General features: G+C 42.8%; 1 protein-coding gene across 1 annotated transcript in view; it reads right to left on the reverse strand.

Annotated features, from left to right (window-relative positions):
• FAR1 (fatty acyl-CoA reductase 1) overlaps positions 1 to 3661 on the reverse strand; it is a 64562-nt gene extending 60901 nt beyond the window's left edge. The window contains exon 1 of the mRNA XM_025357092.1: positions 3191 to 3661. The gene's annotated coding sequence lies outside the window, so the exon portion shown is untranslated. The remainder of the gene's footprint in view (positions 1 to 3190) is intronic.
• Positions 3662 to 23095: the final 19434 nt, after the last annotated feature.

Genomic DNA, 23095 nt, shown 5'->3' on the forward strand with positions numbered 1-23095 from the left:
AAACTCTATCCCAGGTTTCTCTAGTGTATTCCTCAGTATCTATAGAAATCTCTCCAACTAATCTTTTTCTTTCTTCACTGGCTCTTCTTACATAAACTGACAATCTCTAGAAAATAGATAAGGTCTGACTTGAATTTTCTTGTCAACGTTGAATACCCAGCACTTAGTACAGTGCCTGGCATCAAGCAGATGCTCAATTAACGTTTACTGACTGATTCTGCCAATCCTGACCTGTCCCTTCCTAGCTGTGTGACCTTGGTCAAGTTATATCTCTCTGAGCCGTATCTCCCTTATCTATAAAATACAGATAATCAGAAGACGATATAATAAATATTTGGAAGGTTCAAAACAGTGTCGGCCACAAAGTAGCACCCAATAAATTTTGCTATTATCAATACACTCTAGCACAGGACTCAAAAATGTTTTCGATTATGATATATGTTTGACCGTTAAACCTATCTCTCAATAACCTTACTTTCACTTCATTCTCCTATAACTATCAAATAATATTTTTATTCTCTTTCCTGTATTACCTATCTCCAATCCATTAACTGTTAATTTTCTCTCCTAACCAACATAAAAAAATTATTTATCAGCTAAGCTGCAACATAGACTTACTTGATTTCCAAACCCTTAAATCTTCATTCAAATCTTCAATTACCATTTTTAATTTGTCACTCTTGTCCATAGTTGCTTATACCAAGTACAAACTCCCGGAATGTCATTCTCATGTCTTCTAATAACCCACATCCCAACTTCTGGTTCACAACTTCTAGTGATGGCTCAAAACTCACCTCTTTCAGGAAACCTTCCCTGATTCACTCCACACCACTCAGATTACTATTCTACTCCAAGTCGCCTCAGCACTTAGGTATTGTTATACTAAGGGCAACTGTGATCACAGGAAATAGCATCACTAAGAAATCACTTTCACAAAATTGTTTCTAGATCATAAATAATGGTCCATTAGTTAAAATGCTTTGCTGATCTGGTTAACAAGGAAACATGTTACACAACAAATGCTCTCTGTGGCTTCTGTCCTTGACTCTATAACTCTTCACAAACCTTTTGTCCCATCCTCAAACAGAAACTCTATCTCCCATTTAAATATACTGGAAATATGGTAGTGGGCCACCTTCTTTTCTACTACCTCTTCTCTGACCTCAGTCTCTGCCTCCAGCCTCTATCCACACCCCATAAATAAAAATTCCAAAAGCTTCATATAGAATAGCAGAGATGCATACATACTATGTCTTTCCTGAGTGAAAAAAAAAACAAAACTGAATTTACTTAACTACAAAATTCTTCACAAGGGTGATAAATTTCCCAACAAGCCTAATACACAATCGAACTCCAGAAAATTTATATGGAATTTTTATGGATAAATTTATGGAATAATTTTGGCTGGCGCAGTGGCTTACGCCTGTAATCCCAGCACTTTGGGAGGCCAAGGCGGATAGATGACTTGAAGTCAGGAGTTCGAGACTAGCCTGGCCAATATGGTGAAACCCCGTCTCTACCAAAAATACAAAAATTAGCCGGTGCGGTGGCACGTGCCTGCAGTCCCAACTACTCGAGAGGCTGAGGCAGGAGCTGATCACTTGAACCCGGGAGGCCGAGGTTGCAGTGAGCCAAGATCACGTCACTGCACTTCAGCCTGGGCGACAAAACGAGACTTTGTCTCACACACACAAAAAAATTTATAAAATAAATAAAGAAATAAATAAATTTATAATTTTATGGAAAATGTATGGAATAACAGGGCCTGGGGCAGAGTGGTTCACCCCCGTAATCCCAAGACTTTGAGAGGCCACGCTGGGAAGATCTCTTGGGCCCAGAAGTTTGAGGCTGGAACGAGCTATGATCTCGCTAATGCACTCCAGCCTGGGAGACAGCAAACCCTGTCTCTGTTTACTTTTTTAATTAATTTGAAAAAAAGACATCAGGATTGTACTTATACATTAATTCTCACTTGTGTTACTGTGAGAGATCTTGCATCATTTTTATGTTATATTACACATGCCCAACATGACAGTTGAGAAACTCCCCTGGAGGGCAGTTTTTCTGAGAGTATCTTCTGATGTTGTCTTTACACCAGCACTTTTTTTTAAATATAAAGAATTAAGGGATTCCTGACTGCCATCCAGTCAAAAGCAAACAATATGTATGCCATTACTTCGGAGGGAGTGAGTTTTTGTGCTGCTGAGGCAAAACAAAGAGATAGACTGTCACAGGGATGGCAGGAGGGGTGGAGTGCAGGAGGAGGATCAGCCCCGGTAGTGAGAATTAAAAACTTTTCAGTGTTTGGCCCTCGACTAGCAGTAAATTAACCTTCAAACCTGACCAAGACACTACCTGAGACCTCTACTCTCCCACACTGCAGAATCAGACAACTGTTCTTGCTCAACTACTCATAAAAGATTCACAACCTTCACCTACCACACATAAATCTACCGCGTTTGCTGCTAGTATACTTTGTCCTAACAGACCAACTAATGCCTTCTAGTCCAACAGCCTCCCGTCCACACCTCACAAAAAACCTTCTCGCGGCCACCTTCCGGTTTCAGTAGGTGCCTCTTACTCCAGATCCACGTGTCCCCAGTTCTCCAGAAACCTTCACCTTCAAACCCCAAGCCCGTCCTCCCTTCACTCCCAGCTGATCTCCCCCCAAGCCCTATCAATGCTTACTTCTAAGAGGCCAACCAGACTCCCCGGCCCCGTGCCTTCTCCCTGAGCACCCTTTTCAGAGCATCACCTTATTTCCCACCACTTTCCTCCTCCCCAGACCCGAAATCCTGCAATCACAGGCCTCCCTTTGCCGCCACCCTCCAGCAAGCACGCGAGCCCGCTGCTCGGTTAACTACCCCGCCCCACCTTCGCCACCTCTACGCGGCCTCCCACCCCAGGCGGCCCCCCGGCCTCCGCGGCTACAAACCAGGCCCCATCGTACGTCCCCCTCGCGGTCCCGGCCCCGTGAAGGGCGGTGGCGGGGTCAAACGGCGCAGAGACCACCCGCGCAGAGGCAGGCGCCCTCACTTCTGGGTGTACCCGGGCGGGGGCGGGGGCGGGACGGCTGGTCGTCGCCCCCACCTCGGCCCGGCCTGCAGCCCCGGCTCCCGCAGCCGCTGCCCCAGCCAGGCGAGGAGGAGCCCGCAGCCCGGCAGCTCCCGTTGGCGCACCCGCCTCTCACCTAGACGCAGAGGCTCAGACCTCGCTCTCCCACTGGCTGTCCAGCGATAGCTGCGCCGCCGCCGCCGCCGTCGCGCTCTCTTCACTCGCTTTTCCACCGCCCCCGACCGGCTGCTGAAGAGCGGACGGGCAGTGGTACGTCCATTGGCTGAGGCCCTCACTCGCGTCAGCCGGCCCCGACCGCACCTTGTGATGTGAGTGGCTGGCGCGGCGCCTCTTTTCCACATCCGCTTCTGATTGGCTCTCGCGCACACCCTTAGCAGGAGGACCACTCATCCTCCTCCCTGCTTTAGCTTCCCACCCCCCAACCCGGTTTCCCTCCGGGCGGGAGCGGGGCAGGAGCGGACGCCAGCGGAACGCGAACGGCCAATGGGGATGCGAAGGGAGGGCCGGGAGGTGGGCCCTTCGGCCGGCCGGCTCGCGGGGGAATGCTCAGCCAATGGGCCCGCGCCCCACATCCCGAGTCCTGGAGCGCCCCCGCCGGCTGCTGGCGTCCAGTCGGGTCGCGCCCAGGGCCACGCCCGGCTGTCCGTCGCGCGGGAGGGGCGCCAACCCCCAAGGTTGGGAGCAAGCGGCGAGGCCCGCGCGGGAGACAGCGGGGCTGCCATTGTGGCGTGCTTAGCGCTATTATGGTGGGGCCTGGGGGCCCTGCGGCCAATGCTGGGCGTGAGGGATCCGTTCGGAGAACTACCAGCTTGGCAGGTGTGGCCCGGGTCGGTGAGAGCGGAGAGCTCTGTGGACCCCTGGAGCCTCCACGGGTCTCGCCCAGCCCCGAGGCACTGTGGGCCCATTCATTCCATCTTCCACTTCCTCCAAAATAATACCCTACAAAACTTACCGGTAGTGACAGGAGTTAGAATAGCGTTTACTTCTGAGGGGTGGGGGCACGAGGGAACCTATAGAAAGCTGGAAACATTGCGTGTTGATCCTGGTGGTCGTTCCGGGCTGTGTACACATGGAAAAATTCATCGAGCCGGACACTTAATAGTATTACCAGACTCATACAGTTCATTTTAAAAAATAATAAAAGGATCATAAGAATTCTGTAATAATATTACCACAACCTTTGGGCTCCGTGGGACTCCATTGTATAAACAGTCGGCATTAGGATTTAGCTGTCATTCAAAACAGGCAAGCCATAGGAAGAAAATAAAGGATTTGTGAGAAGCAAAAATGAGTGAACACTCTTGGCAAGGTGAATAGCATGCACAGGTTGGTATTTAGGGATGGGCCAGGATGGCTCAGAGTGATTTTTCGGTGGGGATTTACAGCTTGTTTCAGTGCCTGGCCCTGTTAGTAGCTGAAAGCAGTCATAGTGCTGCATCCAGTTGGAAACTACAAAAGCTCACTGAGCTGCCTACTTTGTGGCAGATGTTAAGTTCTGGCTCAGGAAACTAATTTGAATGCCATGGCTTCTGCCTCGATGAGCTCACAGTCTTGCACCAAGTACTGTCATTTCTGGAGGAGGGCACAGAACACAAAGCTAACACACTTTCTTACCCTCAGGGATGTCACATTCTCCTACTTGAGGCAAGACACTGTATGCCTGGAACCCATCCAGTCCAATAGCCAAATTCATAAATAGCCAGGATCAGGTGAAACACTTCTTAGAAGTGGGTCAAAATAGTCTCCCAAAACAAATGTAAGAACTTTGGACCAAATTCTAACCTGTAAAAGAACACAAGCAACAAAACAAAGATTGCAGTATTCATATTTATTAATTTAGTCATTAAAAATTGTTTAAATCAGGTAAATGCCTTTATTTAAAGTGCTTGTCACTACACTAAGCATATAAACTTGAATAGGACAGTATTCCACAGAACATAGGGTTTAATGGAGAGACAGACGTAAACAATGCCAGTGTAATACAGGATGAGGGAATACCTAGAAAGAAGATGTAACTCAGCATGGGGGATTCGGGAGCATCTTAGAACATGTTTAGCTAAGTGAACCACTGATGAGGTTTATCAGTATACTGATAGGGTAATATCACTATAGAAAATAGGCACTATTTCCAGAAAATACTTCATAAATTTTTCGTTGTTTGTGCATACGTCTTAATTTTAACAACTGATATAAGTACAAAAGCAAAGTAATACTTAGTTCTGAGGAAAACATGATATAAATAGTAAGTAATCACTTAATAAATGATTCTCAAAAATAGCTGTACACTTGAGAGCATAAAGGGATCTCATTTGATTCAAGTCAATGTGTATGAAATGTGTACCTCCAGCAGACCCACACAAATGGACAGAGTGCTTTCTGGAGGAAGATTTTAAAAAACAACAGATCACTCTCCAAGATGGTACAATCTCATGGGTAGGGCATGTTGTATGACTTGAATCTTCCATAATATACCATCATTCTTAAATGAATTCAGAGAATTAACAAATCTACAAAAAGTGAGTAATTAAATAAAAGGCAGTGAAAGATTTTGCACCAGAGTTTAAACTAGAAAAATGTAATGACATCAATCATTCATTCATCTGCCTTTCCCATCTTTATTCAACAAGATCCCTGAAAATTGGGCTGCCAAATATTGATTAGTATCAACTGCATTATAATTTTATCCAAACATGAAACAACTCTTCATGCTTTTGATCCATGCTATAAAAACAATATCTTGTAAATGAAGGTAAATTACATCAAGCCAAAAATGTACTATTATAGTTTCTAGCCTAAAGGGAGACACTATATATCACTGAGATACTATATATCATTGAGAAAATATATAGGAATAAAGACCAAAACTAATATGCTACCCTTAACGTGGTTAGCATATTGGCCATAACGTGGCTATTATGACTCTCAGAATTTCATAAGTTTTTAGAAACAAAAAACAAGTTCAAGCATTTTTATGCAAATACTGCTCTGAGGAAACACTTTTCTTCTGGCATGTATCATTTTCTAACATATTTTTTTGTGGGAATGTCTTATTCAGTATAGTTATGATGAAGTCTTCACTTTATCCTCACAGCAACCCTATGCAAGTATTCATCTATTCATCTAAATTCTATAGAAGACAAGCTTGAGGCTCAGTGAGACAAGTAACTTGTCTAAAGACATATAGCTGTTAGGTGGCAGAAGTGGGATTAAAATCTAGATCGATTTGATGGCAAGCCCCATTATCTTTCTACTCATGCTACATTTGCCTCTTCCAAAACCAGACCAAGTCATTATGTCTTGTCATTATACATCTTTGTATTCCTCACAATGAGTAGTACACAATCTTTTTTTTTGAGACGGAGTCTCGCTCTGTCACCAGGCTGGAGTGCAGTGGTGCAATCTCAGCTCACTGCAAGCTCCGCCTCTTGGGTTCATGCCATTCTCCTGTCTCAGCCTGCCAAGTAGCTGGGACTACAGGCACTCACCACCACTCTCTTGACCTTGTGATCTGCCCGCCTTGGCCTCCCAAAGTGCTGGGATTACAGATGTGAGCCACCGTGCCCAGCCTTCAGCCTTTTATTTTTTTTTTTTTTTGAGACGGAGTCTTGTTCTTGTTCTGTCTCTCAGGCTGGAATGCAGTGATGCAATCTCGGCTCACTGTAACCTCTACCTTCCTGGGTTCAAGCGATTCTGCTGCTTCAGCCTCCCAAGTAGCTGGAATTAGAGGCACCCGCCACCACGCCCGGCTAATTTTTGTATTTTTGGTAGAAACAGGGTTTTGCCTTGTTGGCCAAGCTGGTCTCGAACTTCTGACCTCGTGATTCACCCGCCTTGGCCTCCCAAAGTGCTGGGATTACAGGCGTGAGCCACCAAGCCTGTCCCAGAATCTTATATACACACCCCTCACGGAATTCACCAAATTAATCCTTCTTTTCACCATGCTTTACTTTACAGATTGCATGACAATAGAAAATATAAACTATTTAAAAGTAACTATAGTACATTAAAAATATGTGTTTTGATAAAACTAATGAGAATACAACTTTCTTTGTAGTTGCTGTAGAAAACCCATCATAGCTGTCTAGAATGCACCAGAGATGTTCACTCTCAGCATAGACAGAGTTACAGGCAACTTTTCCCAAGTGAACTAAATTTTAATGAGAGCAGTATTCTCTATAGTTCATTTTATGATATCTGCCTTGCCCTGCACCCAAAGATGCTTCCAGAATAGGTCCACTTTAAAAATATTTTTAAAGCCTGTTAGTAAAAACAAAAACAAAAAATCCTGTTAAGGTCTATTAAGGTTTTAACATTTCCACCAGTACATCGATTGCCTGTCTAGGCAAGTACACACAGGTTCCTGTGGCTTCATTTCCTCAGTATCTGTTCTGGGTGTTTCAGAGATGTGTGAAATAAGTTTGGTTTTCATCTAAAAGGGAGTGCTCTGACCCTCAGATATTCTACAAGTTTAATCTAAGTGGAACAAAAATGGAGCTGCTATGTCCCTCGATCTTCTAAATTATTCTTTGTGTCTTGACTATTGACTTTCTGGTTCTCAACTATCTCCTCTAGATGTTTATTGTTAAAAGTGCCCTGGTATTACTGAGCTCCCAGGTCTTGGAAAGAAGAGGCACAGTATTTGTAACACGTTTTAGATACCATCTGTTGTCAATTTCCCAAGCATCATTGTGAAAAGAAAGTAGCTTGTTGGCCAATTTATTTCCACATCTCATTAGATGGTCATTGTTCTGCCTGTCTTTTGTGGGTAGCATTGCCATGGTTTGGAGTTCATTTGGGAGCAATAGTAACTGTACAGAACTCTGGAAATTATTCTTCTTTTTCCTGTCCTCTTTTCTTTTTCTTTCTTTCTTAGGGATTTACTCCCTTTGCACATGAGTCAGAACAGAGCTGCCACAGATGCCCAGAAATGAGAATGACTAATTTGACATATTTTATCTAAGGTCATAGCATGTCCAAGGTGTAAGCCCCAGACTCTGACTTGCCCTGTTCTTTGCGTGGTGCTTCTTGAGAATAGCACCTAAAGTCTCTAAAGTCTCTATCAGCACACCCTTGGGCTTCTAAGGTAAGGCCTCCTCCTGGATAGATTTGCAAAGAAAGGCCCTAGACTGGGAGAACTTCACACAGCCAACCACACCTATGTGTAAAAAAACTTGTCAGTGTCTACAAAGGTATGACTCTAAGGAAATAAAACATTTGACTCATTTGCTAATCTCCAGTTATCCAAAGTAGAGAACAGTGCACAGATTATAGTTTCTCCATAAACAAAGCCATTCAATCATTCTATTATGGTATTTCTTAGAGCAGCCAGTTATTTTTATATATATATAAAATTAAAATTATTTTCATCTGGTTTTTTACATTTTTTATGTGGCTACTAGAAAAGTTAAAATTATATGTGGCTGTTAGCCAGGAATGGTAGCATATGCCTATAATCCTAGCTACTCAGAAGGCTGAGTCAGGAGGATCACTTGAGCCCAGGAGTTTGAGGTTACAGTGAGCTATGATCATACCACTGCATTACAACCTGGGGAACAGAGCAAGACTCTTTCTAAAAAACAATAAAAATAAATTATTTGTGACTTGTATTATCTTCCTGTTGGACAGCATTGATCAAGATGGCAAAAAAGGCCGAGGGTGGTGGCTCACTCCTGTAATCCCAGCACTTTGGGAGACCAAGGTGGGTGGATCACTTGAGGTCAAGAGTTCAAGACCAGCCTGGCCAACATAGTGAAACCTTGTCTCTACTAAAAATACAAAAATTAGCCGGGTGCGGTGGCAGACACCTGTAATCCCAGCTACTCAGGAGGCTGAGGCACAAGAGTCACCTGAACCCGGGAGACGGAGGTTGCAGTGAGCCAAGATCGTGCTGGTACACTCCAGCCTGGGCGATAGAGCAAGATTCAGTCTCAAAAAAAAAAAAGGCAAAAAATGATAAACACAATAAAATGTAACTGCTACAGGAAAAGTCAATAGAAAGTATTGTGGGCACACAGAGGAACAACTGTGTAGGAGATTCTAGGAAGGCATCACAGAGGAGGTAATATATGACTTGAATCCCAATGGGTGAGTAAGGATATTGATACGTATTTCCCAGGCAGAAGATGAGCATGTAGAATGTTACATTAACATGAAAGAGTGACTAGCAAGTTGAAACGTTAAAAATAGCTTGCTGTTTCTCAAGTTTGGCATAGAGGGCAGGGTGCTCGCTGAAAAGTAGTAAGAAATGAAGTTGGGAAAATAGATTAAAGCAAGATATGAAAAGTCATGAAAGCCACGCACTATTGATATTTTTAATAAAAAGGAGTGATGTTTTTTGAACTTTAGAAAGGTAACTCCAGTGGCCACATGGAAGTTGAACTAAAGAGAAGAAAAGACTTGGGGTGGGAGAATAGGAAACAAAGGTAGGAAGTTTAAATGACTATAATTTTGGGCAATGGTAGTGGGAATGCAGAGGATAGGGCCACAAAAAGTATCTCAGAAGTAGAATTGACGAAAACTGGTAACTCATGTAGGAGAAGTAAAGGAAAGAGAGGAATTAAGAGAGATGGCCGAAAGTGTTCCCACTAGGTCATAGGCTGGAGTGACAATTTCCTTCTGTTCATTCAACAGATATGCTGAAGGCCCATACGGGTGCCAGGTAGTAGGGTATTGGTGCTTAATGGGCTGCCAGTGACAATGTCATAACGTTGTGTGATTCGGTTTAAAACATTTACTAGAGATCAGGCATGAGCCATGGTGCCTGTAATCCTAGCACTTTGGGAGGCTGAGGTGGGTGGATCACTTGAGGTCAGGAGTTCAAGACCAGCCTGGCCAATATGGTGAAACCCCATCTCTACCAAAAATACAAAAAAAAAAAAAAAAAATTAGCCGGGCATGGTGGCACGTGCCTGTAATCCCAATTATTTGGGAAGTTGTGGCAGAAAAATGGCTAGAACCCAGGAGACAGAGGTTACAGTGAGCTGACATCATGCCGTTGCACTCCAGCCTGGGCAACAGAGAGAGACTCTGTCTCAAAAAAAAAAAAAAATTCTATTTTATGTACTGTTCCTTGTGTAAGAGCATGTACTTACCTTAAATCCTGTCCTTAGGTCTAAACAACCTTGACCATAAATCAGGCCCTAGGCATATTCACATAACATTTTTGGCTTTTCCTATAGTTGCCCTACACATTCCCTCCCTATGGTATATAAGCCCTGGGTCTAGGAGGTAATGTTATAGGGGTCCATCTTCTTGTCTTGCTGCTGCCCAAAACACAGACATGGCTTCCACTTATAAGTCCCTATTAAATGTTTTTTTGTTTTGTTTTTGAGAAACTTAGTTTTTTAGCCTCTTTCTTCAACCTCTCAGCTCCATTGGACCTCTGTGGGTAGATTTGCGTAGACCTGCCCACCACAGATATGTGGCAAGCCAGGCAGGAGCTGAGAGACCAAGAAATGGGCAAAGGAAATAAAGCATCCATGGGGGAAATCCCAAGGTGGCCAGCCACTTCAATGTGGAGTGGTGTGGCTTACCTGTTAGACATTGGTAGGCCACCAAGCAAATCCAGAAACACCCTGAAAATGCTGATGGATTTAGAGCGATCATTAACTGTGAGCCATCTGTCACACATCACACTGCTGTAAGGAAGAGTAGTGAGTAGCTGATGCAGTCAGTTGGCTGCTTCTGTGGGTTGTCCATTTGACAGTGGAAGCCCAGCTAACAGCAGAAGCAAAGTAAGATGGCTTGAGGAAACACTTTTAAAAAGTGTTTTTTAAAGAGCTCTATAGTCAAAAGTACATGTATACTGTTTTAAGACCTCTGTTCTCTCTGTAAAACTTCTCAGTTGACTGAATTCTGTTTTTCTATCTGTCTGTCCCTCCTTTCTCTTGACGCCCTTGATATCACATGAGGGACCTGAAAAAGGGAATTTGAAATAGCTTGGTGTGTTAGTCCATTCTAACACTGCCATAAAAAAATACCTGAGACTGGGTAATTTATAAGAAAATAGGTTGAATTGGCTCAGGTTCTGCAGGCTGTACTAGAAGCATATCCGCTTCTGCCTCTAGTGAGGCCTCAGGAAATTTATAATCATTGCAGGAGACAAAGCAGGAGCCAGCATTTTGCAATGGCTGGAGCATAAGTGGGGCAGGGAAGTGCCGCACATTTTTAAACAACCAGATCTCATGAGAACGCTATCTCGAGAACAGCACTAGGGGGAAGGTGCTAAATCATTCATGAGAAACTACCCCCATGATCCAATCACCTCCCACCAGGCCCCACCTCCAGCATTGGGGATTACAATTCAACATGAAATTGGGTGGGGACACGGATCCAAATTATATCATTCTGCTCCTCATCCCTCCCAAATCTCATGTCCTTCTCACATTGCAACATAAAATCATGCCTTCCCAACAGTCCCCCCAAATCTTAACTCATTTCAGCATTAACTCAGAAGTCCAAAGTGTCATCTGAGACAAGGCAAATTCCTTATGCCTATGATCCTGTAAAATAAAAAACAAGTTATTTACTTCTAAGATACAATGAGGGTATAGGCAGTGGGTAAGTACTCCTGTTCCAAAAGAGACATCAGCCAAAAGAAAGGTGCTACAGCCACCAAGCAAGACTGAAACACAGCAGGGCAGCCATTAAATCTTAAAGCTCCAAAATAATCTTCTTTGGCTTCATGTCTTACAATCAGGATGCACCTGGTGCAAGGGGTGGGCTCCCAAGGCCTCAGGCAACTCTGCCCCCATGGCTGCTCTCATGGGCTGATATTGAGTGCTTATGGCTTTCCAAGTGCATGTTGTAAGCTGTTGGTGGCTCTACCATTCTAGGGTCTGGAGGAAAGTGGCCCTCTTCCCACAAATCCACTAGGCTGTGCCACAGTGGTGATTCTGTATGGGGGCTCCAACCCCACATTTCCCTTCCACACTGCCCTTATAGAAATTCTCCATGTGGGCTCTGCCCCTGCAGCAGGTTTCTGCCTGGACATCCAGGCTGTTCCATTCATTCTCTGAAATCTAGGCAGAGGCTCTCAAACCTCAAATCTTGCATTCTGCACACCCATAGCCTTAACACCATGTAGAGGCCACCAAGGTTTATGGCTTGCACCCTCTGAAGCGGTGTCCCAAGCTGTACCTGGGTTCCTTTCAGGCACGGCTGGAGCTGGAGTGACTGGTATGTAGGGATCAGTGTCTTGAGGCTGCACAGTGCTGCAGGGCCCTGGGTATGGTTCACAAAACTATTGTTTTCCTAGGGCTCTGGGCCTGTGATGGGAAGGGCCGCCACAGAGGGTCTCTGAAGTGCCTTCGAAGCATTTTCCCCATTGTCTTGACTATCAGTACTTGCCTTCCTTTTAGTTATGCAAATTTCTGCAGCTGTTTGAATTCCTCCCCAGAAAATGAGCTTTTCTTTTCTAACACGTAGTCAGGCTGCAAGTTTTCCAAACTTTTATACTCTGCTTCCCTTTTAAATATAAGTTTGAGTTTTACATAATTTCTTTGTTCACATATATGAGCATAGGTTGTTAGAAGCAGCCAGGCCACATCTTGAACACTTGGCTGCTTAGAAATTTCTTCCATCAGATACCCTATGTTATCACTCTAAAGTTCTTTCGCCGATTCACAGGGCCACAGGCAATAGTGCAGATAGCTTCTTTGCCAAGAGGTAACAAAAGTGACCTATGCTCCAGTTCCCAATAAGTTCCTTATCTCCATCTGAGACCTCATCAGCCTGGACTTCACTGTCCATATCACAATCTGCATCGTGGTCACAACCATTCAACAAGTCCCTAGGAAGCTCCTAACTTTTCCTCATCTTTCTGTCTTCTTCTGAGCCCTCCAAACTCTTCCAACCTCTGCCTATTACTTGGTTCCAAAACTACTTCCACATTTCCAGGTACTTCCACATTTCCAAAACTACTTCCACATTTCTTTGTAGCACTGCATCACTCCTCAGTACCAATTTTCTGTATTAGTTCATTCTTGCACTTCTATAATGTAATACTTGAGACTGGGTAATTTATAAGAAAAAAGGTTGAATTGGTTCATGATTTTGCAGGCTGTACAGGAAGACTGTACAGTGGCTTCTGCTTCCAGGGAGGTCTCAGGAAACTTACAATCATGGCAGAAGGTGAAGGAGGAGCCAGCACTTCCCATGGTTGGAGTAGAAGGAGAGAGATAGAGGGAAGTGCCACACATTTTTAAATAATCAGATCTTGTGAGAACTCTATCACGAGAACAGCACTAGGTGGATGGTAGTAAACCATTCATGAGAAACCACCCCCATGATCCAGTCACCTCCCACCAGGCCCCACCTCCAGCACTGGGAATTAAATTTCAACATGACATTTGAGCAGCGACACAGGTCCAAACCATGTCACCTGAGATCTCTGGGAAAAACAGGGAAAGGTGACAAAGACTCCTTTTTTGGGAAGGAATCTCTGTTTTTCCTCATGGAACCCTAAAAGTTGTAAATGGATAGATTCCACTCAAGTTTAAAACTGCTCTCTTTTGTATTGTTTTATCTTTTGTATATTTTAGGTATGTGGGGACATAAGAGGTTACTTTGTACTATGAGAGGACTTAACATCAGTGTGTATAACGGCTGGAAGTCATGGGCAAGAGCTACAGTGTTAGAGGTGACTGATGACAGTTGCTTACACTAAATGGTTATTTCCACAAGGAACTACCTGTTTTTCTTTGGTTTATGTATCTAGAGGATACAGAAACTCTTGATACTGAGAGATAAAACTCCATGGGGGATGGGCTGATCACTGAATTGGCTGATTGGCATGGGGTTGCCCACCAGCCTCAGGGAAATGGTCTTGCAGGAGGTGCACTGTGGTAGCATTGCATTAACCAGGTCATGGTTTTTCTTTTTAAGGACCCAGGATTCAGCATAAAATGGAATCCTTGATTTCGTGGGATCTAAGTCTTCTGCCTTTCAGTAAACATTAGGCCCTAAAAACTGCATGCTTTCTTTCCTCTGTTCATTGAAGGGTCATATAGTTTGGCTCTGTGTCCCCACCCAAATTTCGTCTTGTAGCTCTCATAATTCCCATGTGTTGTGGGAAGGATCCAGTGAGAGATAACTGAATCATAAGCGTGGGTCTTTCCTGTTCCGTTCTCGTGATAGTGAATAAGTCTCGAGATCTGATGGTTTTAAAAATGGGTTTCCCTGCACAAATCTCTCTTTGCCTCCCACCATACTCCTTGCCTTCCCCTACGATGTGACGCCTCCCCAGCCACATGGAACTGTAAGTCCATTAAACCCTTTTCCTGTATAAATTACCCAGTCCTGGGTGTATCTTTATTAGCAGCATGAAAACAGGTTAATGCAAAGGGCTTCACCCTGAAGCTGGTAATCTAATTAAGAAGCTAAGTTAAAAAGAAGATACTTTCTGTCAATCTTATCTTCAGATAATGATGTTTAGGTCTAAGTTCTGTGCCTTTGAAATTAAACTTTTTTTTTTTTTAATACTTTAAGTTCTAGGGTACATGTGCACAATGTGCATGTTTGTTACATAGGTATACATGTGCCATGTTGGTTTACTGCACCCATCAACTCATCATTTACATTACGTATTTCTCCTAATACTATCCCTCCCCCAGCCCACCACTCCCCAACAGACCCCAGTTTGTGATGTTCCTCTCCCTGTGTCCATGTGCTCTCATTGTTCAGTTCCCATTTATGAGTGAGAATATGTGGTGTTTGGTTTTCTGCCCTTGTGATATTTTGCTGAGAATGATGGTTTCCAGCTTCATCCATGTCCCTGCAAAGGACATGAACTCATCCATTTTTATGGCTGCATAATATTCCATGGAGCATATGTGCCACATTTTCTTTAGCCAGTCTATTATTGATAGACATTTGGGTTGGTTCCACATCTTTCTACTGTGAATAGTGCCACAATAAACATGCATGTGAATGTGTCTTTATAGTAGCATGATTTCTAATCCTTTGGGTATATACCCAGTAATGAGATTACTGGGTCAAATGGTATTGCTAGTTTTAGATCCTTGAGGAATCACCACACTGTCTTCCACAATGGTTGAACTAATTTACACTCCCACTGACAGTGTGAAAGCATTCCTATTTCTCCAAATCCTCTTCAGTATCTGTTGTTGAGATGGTATCTCACTGTGGTTTTGATTTGCATTTCTCTGATAACCAGTGATCGTGAGCATTTTTTCATATGTCTGTTGTCTACATAAATGTCTTCTTTGAGAAGTGTCTGTTCATATGCTTTGTCCACTTTTTCATGGGGCTGTCTGTTTTTCTCTTACAAATTTAAGTTCTTTCTAGATTCTGGGTATTAGCCCTTTGTCAGATGGGTAAATTACAAAAATTTTCCCCCATTCTGTATGTTGCCTGTTCACTCTGATGATAGTCTCTTTTGCTGTGCAGAAGCTCTTTAGTTCAATTTGATCTCATTTGTCTATTTTGGCTTTTGTTGCCATTGCTTTTGGTGTTTCACTCATGAAGTCTTTGCCCATGCCTATGTCCTGAATGGTATTGCTTAGGTTTTCTTCTAGAGTTTTTACGGTTTTAGGTCTTAAATTTAAGTCTTTAATCCATCTTGAGTTAATTTTTGTATAAGGAAGTGATCTAGTTTCAGCTTCCTACATATGGCTAGCCAGTTTTCCCAGCACCATTTATTAAATAGGGAACCCTTTCCCCATTTCTTGTTTTTGTCAGGTTTGTCAAAGATTAGATGGTTGTAGATGTGTGGTGTTATTTCTGAGACCTCTGTTATGTTTCATTGGTTTATGTGTTTGTTCTGGCACCAGTACCATGCATTTTGGTTACTGTAGACTTGTAGTGTAGTTTGAAGTCAAGTAGTGTAATGCCTCCAGCTTTGTTTTTTTTGCTTAGGACTGTCTTGGTTATGTGGGTTCCTTTTTGATTCCACATGAAATAAAGTAGTTTTTTCTAATTATGTGAAGAAAGTCAGTGGTAGCTTGATGGGGATGGCATTGAATCTATAAATTACCTTGGGCAGTATGGCCATTTTCACGATATTGATTCTTCCTATCCATGAGCATGGAATTTCCCTTCATTTGTTTGTGTCCTCTTTTATTTCATTGAGCAATGGTTTGTAGTTCTCCTTGAAGAGGTCCTTCACATCCCTTGTACGTTGGATTCCTAGGTATTTTATTCTCTTTGTAGCAATTGTGAATGGGAGTTCACTCATGATTTGGCTCTCTGTTTGTCTGTTCTTGGTGTATAGGAATGCTTGTGATTTTTGCACATTGATTTTTGTATCCTGAGACTTTGCTGAAGTTGCTTATCAGCTTAAGGAGATTTGGGGCTGAGATGATGGGATTTGCTAAATATATAATCATGCCATCTGCAAACAAAGACAATTTGACTTCCTCTTTTCCTAACTGAATACTCTTCATTTATTTCTCTTTCCTGATTGCCTTGGCCAGAACTTCCAATACTATATTGAATAGGAGTGGTGAGAGAGGGCATCCTTGTCTTGTGCTGGTTTTCAAAGGGAATGCTTCCAGTTTTTGCCCATTCAGTATGATATTGGCTGTGGGTTTGTCATAAATAGCTCTTACTATTTTGAGATATGTTGCATCAATACCTAGTTTATCGAGAGTTTTTAGCATAAAAGGCTGTTGAATTTTGTCGAAGGCCTTTTCTACATCTATTGAGATAATCATGTGGTTTTTGTGGTTGGTTCTGTTTATGTTATGGATTACATTTATTGATTTGCATATGTTGAACCAGCCTTGCATCCCAGGGATGAAGTCAACTTGATCATGGTGGATCAGCTTTTTGATGTGCTGCTGGATTCAGTTTGCCAGTATTTTATTGAGGATTTTTGCACTGATGTTCATCAGGGATATTGGCCTAAAATTCTCTTTTTCTGTTTTGTCTCTGCCAGGCTTTGGTATCAGGATGATGCTGCATAAAAAGAGTTAGGGAGGATTCCCTGTTTTTCGATTGATTGGAATAGTTTCAGAAGGAATGGTACCAGCTTCTCTTTGTACCTCTGGTAGAATTCAGCTGTGAATCCATCTGGTCCTGGACTTTTTTTGGTTGATAGGCTATTAATTATTGCCTCAATTTCAGAACCTGTTATTGGTCTATTCAGAGATTCAACTTCTTCCTGGTTTAGTCTTGGAAGGGTGTATGTGTCCAGGAATTTATCCATTTCTTCTAGATTTTCTAGTTTATTTGCATAGAAGTGTTTATAGTATTCTTTGATGGTAGTTTGTATTTCTGTGGGATCGCTGGTGATATCCCCTTTTCATTTTTTATTGCGTCTATTTGATTCTTCTCTCTTTTCTTCTTTGTTAGTCTTGCTGGCGGTCTATCAATTTTGTTGAACTTTTCAAAAAACCAACTCCTGGATTCATTGATTTTTTGGAGGGTTTTTTCTGTCTCTATCTCCTTCAGTTCTGCTCTGATCTTAGTCATTCCTTGTCTTCTGCTAGCTTTTGAATTTGTTCACTCTTGCTTCTCTAGTTCTTTTAATTGTGATGTTAGGATGCCGATTTTAGACCTGTCCTGCTTTCTCTTGTGGGCATTTAGTGCCATAAATTTCCCTCTACATACTGTTTTAAATGTGTCCCAGAGATTCTGGTGCATTGTGTCTTTGTTCTCATTGGTTTCAAATAACATTTTTATCTCTGCCTTCATTTCATTAGTTATGCAGTAGTCATTCAGGAGCAGGTTGTTCAGTTTCCATGTAGTTGGGTGGTTTTGAGTGAGTTTCTTAATCCAGAGTTCTAATTTGATTGCACTGTGGTCTGAGAGACTGTTTGTTGTGATTTTTCTTCTTTTGCATTTGCTGAGGAGTGTTTTACTGCCAATTATGTGGTCAGTTTTAGAGTAAGTGTGATGTGGTGCTGAGAAGAATGTATATTCTGTTGATTTGGGGTGGAGAGTTCTGTAGATGTCTATTAGGTCTGCTTGGTCCAGCACTGAGTTCAAGTCCTTGATATCCTTGTTAAGTTTTTTGTCTTGTTGATCTTCCTGTTTTGTTGATAATATTGACAGTGGGGTGTTAAATTCTCTCATTATTTTTGTGCAGGAGTCTAAGTCCCTTGGTTGTCTCTAGGAACTTGCTTTATGAATCTGGGTGCTCCTGTATTGGATGCCTATATATTTAGGATAGTTAGTTCTTCTTGTTTAATTGATCCCTTTACTATTATGTAATGGCCTTCTTTGCCTCTTTTGATCTTTGTTGGTTTAAAGTCTGTTTTATCAGAGACCAGGATTATAATCACTGCTCCTTTTTTGCTTTCCATTTGCTTGGTAGATCTTCCTCCATCCCCTTATTTTGAACCTATGTGTGTCTCTGCAAGTGAGATGAGTCTCCTGAAAACTGCAAACTGATAGGTCTTGACTCTTTATCCAATTTACCTGTCTGTGTCATTTAATTGGGGGCATGTAGCCCATTTACATTTAAGGTTAATATTGTTATGTGTGAATTGGATCCTGTCGGCATTATGTTACCTGATTATTTTGCTTGTTAATTGATGCAGTGTCTTCACAGCATCGATGGTCTTTACACTTTGGCATGTTTTTGCAGTGGCTGGTACTGGTTGTTCCTTTCCATGTTTACTGCTTCCTTCAGGAGCTCTTGTAAAACAGGCCTGGTGTTAACAAAACTCTTGGCATTTGCTTGTATGTAAAGGATTTTATTTCTTCACTTATGAAGCTTAATTTGGCTGGATATGAAATTCTAGGTTGAAAGTTCTTTAAGAATGTTGAATATTTGTCTGCACTCTCTTCTGGCTTGTAGGGTTTCTGCTGAGAGATCTGCTGTTAGTCTGATGGGCTTCCCTTTGTGGGTAACGCAACCTTTCTCTCTGCCTGTCCTTAACATTTTTTCCTTCATTTCAACCTTGGTGAATCTGACAATCATGTGTCTTGGGGTTGCTCTTCTCGAGGATTATCTTTGTGGTGTTCTCTGTATTTCCTGAATTTGAATGTTGGCCTGCCTTGCTAGGTTAGGGAAGTTCTCCTGGATAATATCCTGAAGAGTGTTTTCTAATTCGGTTCCATTCTTTCCATCACTTTCAAGTACACCAATGCAATGTAGATTTGGTCTTTTCAGATAGTCCCATATTTCTTGGAGGCTTTGTTGGTTTCTTTTCACTCTTTTTTCTCTAATCTTGTCTTCTTGCTTTATTTCATTAATTTGATCTTCAATCACTGGTATCCTTTCTTTTGCTTGATCAAATTGGCTATTGAAACTTGTGCATGCTTCACGAAGTTCTTGTACTCTGGTTTTCAACTCCATCAGGTCATTTAAGCTCTTCTCTACACTGGTTATTCTAGGTAGCCATTCGCCTAACCTTTTTTCAAGGTTTTTAGCTTCCTTGCAGTGGGTTAGAACATACTCTTTTAGCTCAGAGAAGTTTGGGATTACTGACCTTCTGAAGCCTTCTTCAGAAGGTTTCTATTACAAGGTAATAGAAGTTACCTCGTCAAACTCATTCTCCATCCAGTTTTGTTCCCTTGCTGGTGAGGCATTGTGTTCCTCTGGAGGAGAAGAGGAATTCTGGTTTTTGGAATTTTCAGTCTTTCTGCTCTGGTTTCTCCCCATCTTTCCGGTTTTATCTACCTTTGGTCTTTGATGTTGGTGACCTACCGATGGGGTTTTGGTGTGGATATCCTTTTTGTTGATATTGATGCTATTCCTTTCTGTTTGTTAGTTTCCTTCTAACAGCCCTCTCAGGTGCAGTTCTGTTGGAGTTTGCTAGAGGTCCACTCCAGACCCTGTTTGCCTGGGTATCACCAGTGGAGGATGCAGAACAGCAAATATTGCTGCCTGACCCTTCCTCTGGAAGCTTCATCCCAGAGGGGCACCCACCTGTATGAAGTGTCTGTTGGTCTCTACTGGGAGGTGTCTCCCAGTCAGGCTACACAGGAGTCAGGGACCCACTCAAGTAGGCAGTCTGTCCATTATCAGAGCTTAAACTCCATGCTGGGAGAACCACTGCTCTCTTCAGAGCTGTCAGGCAGGGACTTTTAAGTCTCCAGAAGTTGTCTGCTGCCTTTCGTTTACATATGCCCTGCCCTCAGAGGTAGAATCTAGAGCAGCAGTAGGCCTTGCTGAGCTGTGGTGAGCTCCACCCAGTTTGAGGTTCCCTGCTGCTTTGTTTACACTGTGAGCATAGAACCACTTACTCAAGCCTCAGCAATGGCAGATGCCACTCCCCCAGCCAAGCCCCACCATCCCAGGTCAATCTCAGACTGCCATGCTAGTAGCGAGAAAGCCTCCATGGGTGTGGGACTTGCCGAGCCAGGCATGGGAGGGAATCTCCTGGTCTGCCAGTCACAAATACCATGGGAGAAATCACAGTATTTGGGCAGAAGTATACCATTCCTCCAGGTACATTCACTCTCAGCTTCCCTTGGCTAAGAAAGGGAAATCCCCCAACCCCTTGCACTTCCCAGGTGGGACGACACCCTGCCCTGCTTCGGCTCACCCTCCTGGGCTGCACCCACTGTCCAACCAGTCCCAATGAGATGAACCAGGTAATTCAGTTGGAAATGCAGAAAACACCTGTCTTGTGCATCGATCTCGCTGGGAGCTGTAGACTGGAGCTGTTCCTATTCAGGCATCTTGGAAGCAACCTGAAATGAAACTTTTCTATTTTTTTTTTTACCTAAAAGTCATGTCTCTGGAAATGACTGATAGTCTCTAACAGGGGTAAAGAAACTATTTGAAAACTGGCAAATGAAGAATGTTATAAATCTATAAGATGAGCTTCTGTCTGTGTCTCTGTATGTCTTATATGTGTCACGTGTATTTGATATTTACTACCAACTTATATGAGAGAACTCTAATTGATTGGCTTAAAGAAAAAGCATGCATGGGGCAGAGCAAGGTGTCCGAATAGGAACAGCTCCAGTCTCCAGCTCCCAACGCTAGTGACACAGAGGACAGGTGATTTCTGCATTATCAACTGAGGAACGCAGCTCATCGCCAGCAACGGATCAAAGCTGGATGGAGAATGACTTTGACGAGATGAGAGAAGGCTTCAGTCCATCAAACTTCTCAGAGCTAAAGGAGGAATTACGTACCCAGCGCAAAGAAACTAAAGAGCTTGAAAAAAGAGTGGAAGAATTGATAACCAGAATAATTAACACAGAGAAGGCCATAAATGAACGGACAGAGATGAAAACCATGACACGAGAAATAAGTGACAAATGCACAAGCTTCAGTAACTGACTCGATCAACTGGAAGACAGAGTATCAGCGATTGAGGATCAAATGAATGAAATGAAGCGAGAAGAGAAATCTAAAGAAAAAAGAAGAAAAAGAAATGAACAAAGCCTGCAAGAAGTATGGGATTATGTAAAAAGACCAAATCTATGTCTGATTGGGGTGCCTGAAAGTGAGGGAGAAAATGGAACCAAGTTGGAAAACACTCTTCAGGATATCATCCAGGAGAACTTCCCCAACCTAGTAGGGCAGGCCAACATTCAAATTCAGGAAATACAGAGAACGCCACAAAGATACTCCTCAAGAAGAGCAACTCCAAGACACATAATTGCCAGATTCACCAAAGTTGAAATGAAGGAGGCCGGGCGCGGTGGCTCAAGCCTGTAATCCCAGCACTTTGGGAGGCCGAGACGGGCGGATCACCAGGTCAGAAGATCGAGACCATCCTGGCTAACACGGTGAAACCCCGTCTCTACTAAAAAAATACAAAAAAACTAGCCGGGCGAGGTGGCGGCGCCTATAGTCCCAGCTACTCGGGAGGCTGAGGCAGGAGAATGGCGGGAACCCGGGAGGCGGAGCTTGCAGTGAGCTGAGATCCGGCCACTGCACTCCAGCCTGGGCGACAGAGCAAGACTCCGTCTCAAAAAAAAAAAAAAAAAAAAAAAAAAAAAGAAATGAAGGAAAAAATCTTAAGGGCAGCCAGAGAGAAAGGTCAGGTTACCCACAAAGGGAAGCCCATCAGACTAACAGCAGATCTCTCGGCAGAAACTCTACAAGCCAGAAGAGAGTGGGGGCCAATATTCAACATTCTTAAAGAAAAGAATTTTCAACCCAGAATTTCATATCCAGCCAAACTAAGTTTCATCAGTGAAGGAGAAATAAAATCCTTTACAGATAAGCAAATGCTTAGAGATTTTGTCATCACCAGGCCTGCCTTACAAGAGACCCTGAAGGAAGCACTAAACATGGAAAGGAACAACCGGTACCAGCCATTGCAAAAATATGCCAAAATGTAAAGACCATCGAGGCTAGGAAGAAACTGCATCAACTAACGAGCAAAATAACCAGTTAATATCATAATGGCAGGATCAAGTTCACACATAACATTATTAACCTTAAATGTAAATGGACTAAATGCTCCAATTAAAAGACACAGACTGGCAAAGTGGATAAAGAGTCAAGACCCATCGGTGTGCTGTATTCAGGAGACCCATATCACATGCAGAGACATACATAGGCTCAAAATAAAGGGATGGAGGAAGATTTACCAAGCAAATGGAGAACAAAAAAAAGTGGGGGTTGCAATACTAGTCTCTGATAAAACAGACTTTAAACCATCAAAGATCAAAAGAGACAAAGAAGGCCATTACATAATGGTAAAGGGATCAATTCAACAGGAAGAGCTAACTATCCTAAATATATATGCACCCAATACAGGAGCACCCAGATTCATAAAGCAAGTCCTTAGAGACTTACAAAGAGACTTAGACTCCTACACAATAATAATGGGAGACCTCAACACTCCACTGTCAACATTAGACAGATCAACGAGACAGAAAGATAACAAGAATATCCAGGAATTGAACTCATCTCTGCACCAAGCAGACCTAATAGACATCTACAGAACTCTCCACCCCAAATCAACAGAATATACATTCTTCTCAGCACCACATCACACTTATTCCAAAATTGACCACATAATTGGAAGTAAAGCACTCCTCAGCAAATGTACAAGAACAGAAATTATAACAAACAGTCTCTCAGACCACAGTGCAATCAAACTAGAACTCAGGACTAAGAAACTCAATCAAAACCGGTCAACTA

The sequence above is a fragment of the Theropithecus gelada genome, chromosome 14 (genome assembly GCF_003255815.1).
Source record: "Theropithecus gelada isolate Dixy chromosome 14, Tgel_1.0, whole genome shotgun sequence".
NCBI classification, from domain to species: domain Eukaryota; kingdom Metazoa; phylum Chordata; class Mammalia; order Primates; family Cercopithecidae; genus Theropithecus; species Theropithecus gelada.